Source organism: Glycine soja, chromosome 1 (genome assembly GCF_004193775.1).
Source record: "Glycine soja cultivar W05 chromosome 1, ASM419377v2, whole genome shotgun sequence".
Lineage (NCBI taxonomy): Eukaryota > Viridiplantae > Streptophyta > Magnoliopsida > Fabales > Fabaceae > Glycine > Glycine soja.
In genome coordinates this window covers 21,333,244-21,339,705 of record NC_041002.1, presented here as the reverse complement: position 1 = coordinate 21,339,705, position 6,462 = coordinate 21,333,244, and positions in this window count along the sequence as shown.

Genomic DNA, 6,462 nt, shown 5'->3' with positions numbered 1-6,462 from the left:
TTTGTTTTCAAACCTCCAACAAGAAAGAACCACAACTTAGGAACCAACATGAGTCATCATTCATCTAGTGTTAATGGCAAGGGTACCAGTCATAAAGACCCTTTATCTAGAATCTTAGATGAGTTGAGTTCCCTCAAGTCATGGAAAGAAAAACAAGAGAGAAAAGAAAAAGGAAAAAAAAAAGTGGAAGAAATAAGTCAAGATGAAAGAAAGAAAATAAGAGAGGAAGAAAGAAGAAAAATAATGAAAGAAATGAAAAGAGAAAAACATGCCTCCTATAGTAGTCATAACTCTTGCAAAAGCCTAAGTGAAGAACTTCGTGACTATTACGAAGGAAGGCATAGGTCACATCTTAGACCTCACTCCCATAGAAGAGAAAAGGAAAGAAAGCCTCAAGAGGCTAACATTAAACTCTCATACTTCCATGGGAAGGACAATGTAGAGGCTAACTTAGATTGGGAAATAAGGGTAGAGCAACAACTTAAAAAGAAGTCTACTTCAAAATCTTATGGCTCTCACTCTTATCCAAAGAAAGACCAAGGTCAAGGCATCTTAGGGGTGACACCTTCTAAGCCCAAAGATGATAAGGGGAAGACAATAGAAAAGCAAGCCCCTAAGGCTAGTATGCAAGAGAAAACTAGCTCTATAAAGTGCTTTAAATGTCTTGGAAGAGGACACATTACTTCTCAATGCCCCACCACAAAAACCATGATTATGAGAGGCCAAGACATTTATAGTAGCCAAGATGAGGCTACTACTTCACCTTCCTCTAGTGAAAGTGAAAAAGCAAAAGGGGAAGAATCAGTGAAGAAATCTACCCCCAAGAAGAAGGACAACCATTAGTGGTTAAAGAGAAGTGTAAGGAGGTAAGTGTCTCCTCCAAGAGTTTAGCTAAGAAGGAAACTCATTTTACAATAAAGATAAACATTAAAGAAACTTTCCCTCTTAGACAACCTCCACATTTTCTCTTTTGTAAAAAGGCACTTGCTAGCATTGCCACACCTCTTGGGCTTGAGTTTATTCCTCAAGTAAAGAAGTTGTATGATGAGGGTTTGGTTCGCAAGAGCTTAAATCCTTGTGCTTTGTTGGTGCCCAAAATAGGTATTATTAGGCACCAAGTCCCTAAAATAGGTGGTATGATGAATGTTTTGAGTGGTGCAACCCTCTTTTGTAAAATCACTCGTACACCTAACATCTTCATGGTGTATGTACATAGGGACCCATTAGGTAGGTTTATTCTTATTTTTAGTTTCAATACAAACTTAGGTACTCATATGGGACACCTTAGGTTTGTCATACTTTTTGGTAGGAATAATCAATATGAAAATATAGAAAAAGGTATGTTTTATTGCGTTACTTTTCTTAATTTTTCAAATAGTGATCAAGGGGTTCCCATGAATCCTAAGAGAATAAAGGTCATTCCTGAGTGGCCCACTCCACCAAGTATAAGAAAAATTTGGGGCTTCCATGACTTAACAAACTTTTACAAAAGTTTTGTCCCATATTTTTCTATACTTGTAGCACCACTTATTGAGTTGGTGAGAAACCATGTTCCTTCATGGGAAGATGCCCAGGAAATGGGTTTTCAGACCTTACCTTACTTCAACATTCCAAACACCACTAATACATATGCTTTTGTTCTTTTTACAGGTGTTGAGGGAAGGAGCCCAGAGTATGAAGAACCTCGGGATTTGAGGTCAAATCCTTTCCAAGGTGGAGGGAATGATGCAATCCTATCTCGCAAGGGCATTGGGTAGAAGACTCCAAGTAGATTGGGCTAGAGATCCAAGGGATGACCCTAGGGTTCTCTTGAGCCTTAGGGTAGATTTCAAGCCCATGGGCTAAGTATAAGCCCACTTATCTTTGTAAATATTAGAATAGGTTTTTCCTTCGTTTGGGCCTTGTATTTTGGCCATTCTAGTAGTATAGGGTTTTAGCCTTGTATTTCGGGGCATTTTGAGTAGTCTTTGTAGTAAGGACTTTTTTTTTGTATTTTCATGTTTTTTTTCATGGGGGTGAGCTTAGTTATTATAGGGGGTGTGTAGCTAAGTTCTAGCTTCTCATCTCAAGGAGGTGAGCTTAGCTATTAGAGAGGTATGTGTAGCTAAGCTCTAGCTTCTTTAGGAATCTTCTTAAGGAAGCTTCTCAAGGAGGTGAGCTTAGTTATGAGAGGGGTGTGTGTAGCTAAGCTCTAGCTTCTCAAGGAAGTTTTCTCAAAGAAGCTTCTCAAGGAAGTTTTCTCAAGAAAGCTTCTCAAGGAAGCTACCTAGTCTATAAATAGAAGCATGTGTAACACTTGTTGTAACTTTGATGAATGAGAGTCTTGTGAGACACAACTCAAAGTTCAACTTCTTTCCCTTTTTCTTCCTTCAATTTCGTGCTCCCCCTCCCTCTTTCTCTCCCTCTTTCTTTTCCTCCATTGAAGCATCCTCTCCAAGCTTCTTATCCAAGGCTCATCTTGGTGGTGAAGCTCCTTCTTCCATGGCTTATTCCTTAATGGATGGCGCCTCCTCTCACCTCCTTTCCTTTGTCTTCCGCTGCATCTCCATGGTGGAAAATCACCATTAAAGGACCCCATTGAAGCTCAAAGATCCAGCCTCCATAGAAGCCCTACAAGCAAGCTTCCATCACTCATGGTGGTTTCTAAGTTGTGGTTCTTTCTTGTTGGGGGTTTGAAAACAAAAGGTAAAAGAAACTATGGTTGAAATAGCCAAAATAAACACTAAAAGGGGTGTGAAAGATATGGTAAAAACTAATTGGTAAAAGACAAGCTATCTAGGCGGTTTAACAATGGAAGGTAAAGGAAATAAGCTATGAAAGTAAGCAAGAAATGTAAGCAAGGCGAATCCTAAGAGTTTTTGGATGACCACATTTAAGGTTAAAAAAAAAACACTCACAATCCTAAGGGAAAATTGCCTAAAATTATTACACATAAATGGAAGTAGGGTGACCTATTGGAGGCTCCCAACTTCCAATGAAAGGCCTTTTTGTTACAAAATTTGAAAGCAAAGAAAATTTCCAATTGCAAAATTACAAAAAAAAGTCTTCAATTTTGGTGGCTATTCTATTTGTGGTGTTTCACTCAATTTGGAGTGCTTCTTAGTCCAATAGCTCATAAGGTGGTTGGCCCCTTGCTTCTAGACTCAAATTCTTCAATGGATGGCACCAATCCTCCTTTCCAATTCCCTATGTGGCAACTCACAAAAAAGGAAACAAAGAGACAAGAAATAACCAAAGACCAAAAAAATGAAATCAAAGCCAAACCAATAGAGTTTTAACAAGACAAATTTTCAAGGATTATTCAATAATTAAAGCAATGAAAATCACATAAAAGAAAGCTAGGACTCAAAGAGAAACTTAGAATGGCTCTAGAGTAGAGTAAAAAAAACTAAAAAAAAGACTCAAGAAACCTTTAGTTTTGGAACTTGTATTCACAGTAATTTTCAATTGAAATTTCAGAACTAGGATTGGTATAAAATAGGCACCAATTATAGAACAAATTTTGAGCCAAAACAACAAGCACACTTCCCTTTCACTTTTTTTTCCTGGACACTGATTTTTCTGCCAACTTGTGTGATTTTTATTATTTTTTCCTTTAACCCAAATCATTTGATTCTTTTTTCATAATTTTGGTTCAGATGTCTAGAAAATTTAGTAACAATTTCAGTTCAAAAAACGTAGTGACCAATTCCCAGTAATTTATACTAGTTTGTATGTTCAAGCTGCTAGCACCAGTGATTTCAACCTAGAAATCAAGAGTAGTGTTTATGTTGCTTAAGGCTTGGATGGTTACAATTTGTGTTTGCTTATGCTCAATTATCTTGAATAAAACAATTCAAGAGAGCTTAAGACTTATTTTGATTCACAAATCCAGCCACAACTCAGCACCACAACTAAACTTCATCATAAGCATCATGTAGGAAACATAGAAAACAATAAAAAGAGTTCAACAACAAAACTACTTCTAGGAATTGATTTAAAACATGTTATGAACTAAATAAAATGCATGAATTAGACACAAAATTCAAAAGATAGGCTAAGAATGACAAGAATACATGAACAAATGTATCTAGAATTCAATAAACAAAATAAAAATTCAAAAAAAACTTAGAACATAATGTGACAATTACTATGACTAAACATGATTGTAGGACAACATGGATTAAGTGATTTACACTTAGATTTTTGTGTTTTTTTTCTAATCAATATTTTGGAAGAAAATTTAGATCTAAAGTTTCAGCACAAGAATATTATGAATGAAAAATGATAGAACCTAAAATCAACACAAAAACATGATTCAAGAGTAGATATACAAAATTTGAACAATAGAAATGCAAGAACAAGTGTAGATCTAAGATTTAATCGGTTTATGTTTTTTTTTAATCTACTCTAAAGAGCACCAAAACACAAGACAATGGTGGATATACATGGAGAATAAGATGAAGAACAAGGAATTAAAGAGAATTCTCCGAACAAAAAGATAGAGGAAGCAAAAGAACATCACCTAGATGAAGATGCTCTTGATACCACATGATGTAAGCTCCATTGGAGCTTGTAGGCCTAGGATCTTCTTCATCAATGGATTCCTTTGCTTCATGGAAGATGAATGACAGCGGAATGGAGAAGGAAGAGAGAGAGGAGACGCCACTTCAAGGAGAAGATGAGTCTAGAAGAAGCTCACCAACATAGGAGGCCATGGATAAGAGCTTGGAGGAAGAAGAGCACGAAATTTTGTGCTCTAAACGAGCTCTGAAATCTGAAGTTTAATATTCAAATGATCAAAGTTCCAAAAAATGCACACGCATGGCCTTTATTTATAGCCTAAGTGTCACACAAAATTGGAGGGAAATTTGAATTTCTATTCAAATTTCACTTGAGTTTGAAATTGAATTTGTGGAGCTAAATTTTGGAGCCAAAATTTCACTAATTATGATTAGTGAATTTTAGCTATGGTTCAGTCCACTAATCCAAGATCAAGTCCAAGATTCTCCACTAAGTGTGCTTAGGTGTCATGAGGCATGTAAAGCATGAAGGACATGCTCAAAGTGTGACTATATGATGTGGCGATGGGGTGTAGCAAACAAATGCTCACCTCCCCCTCTAAAATTTAATTGGATTGGGCTTCTCTAATTCAATTAAATTTATTTCCAACCACACACATCAAATATTCACTTAATGCACGTGAAATTACAAAACTACCCCTAATACAAAAACTTGTCTAGGTGCCCTAAAATACAAGGGCTGAAAAATCCTACATTTCTAGGGTACCTTACCTATATTATGGAGCCCTAAATACAAGGCCCAAAAATAATGAAATCTTAATCTAATAAGTACAAAGATAAGCGGGCTCATACTTAGCTCATGGGCCCGAAATCTACCCTAAGGCTCATGAGAACCCTAAGGCCTTCTCTTGCATCTCTGGCACAATCTTCTTGGAGTCTTCTATCCAATGCCCTTGTGGGGTAGGATTGCATCAGCGAATCTATGCCTTCAGCACTAAGTAACAATTTGCCTAGGCGAGCTACAACTTGCCCGGGCGAATTGGCTTGCACCTCTTGGCTCTTTTCTATAAATAGCCATGTCTTTGAAGCTAAAATGACATCTTGAAGCAGAGAGAAAACGTGAGAAGCTCAGGAAGAGAAGAAGAAAGTAGAAAGTAGAGCCCGAGCATTGCAGAGTTGTGACCGTGGATCGCATCCTTCGTCATTTCTCTTGTTAGTCTTGTGCTCTACACAATGATTGAATAGTTTTTCCTAAGGGTTGGATGTAATCTTTTCACCCTTATGTATCCCTTTTGATATTTTACATGTATGAATATTTGCTACACCTTATTGGTGATTTCATTTTGTATGTAATGCTTGATTCTATTTGATCACTAGTTTCATGAAATTGGATTTAAAGTTTAACTGAAATGTACTTTTAAAATTTGAACTAAATGATTTTATTCTTTACGTTACGTTTCTAGGAATAGAGCATAACATTTTGATTGCAAATAACACGAGATTATGATTGTAATGGTGGGGTATTTACTTCATATGCAAGGGATCGATATTCGATATATAATCTTAGGATTCTCGAGTGCAAGGAATCGACTCGAGATAACTTAATGTGTGCATCAATAATGTTAGAAAAGGTTTCATATATGTTAACTTTTTTAGGATACTGAGGGTATGAACAATGAAATCTAATAGTACGTGTTGGATCAAGTGGCCTCGGAATAATTAAGAAGGGGGGTTGAATTAATTATTAATGTGACTTGACTAATTAAAAAATTATCCTTCTTAACGTTACTAGATTCAACTAGGCTTTTACTACTAAGTTAAGAAAGTAAAGACCAGAAAAAGAAACTTAACCAAAAGTAAAAGTGACAATTAAAAGTACACAACGAAAATTAAAGAGTGTAGGGAAGAAGAAGACAAACACAAAATTTATACTGGTTCGGCCACAAACCGTGCCTACATC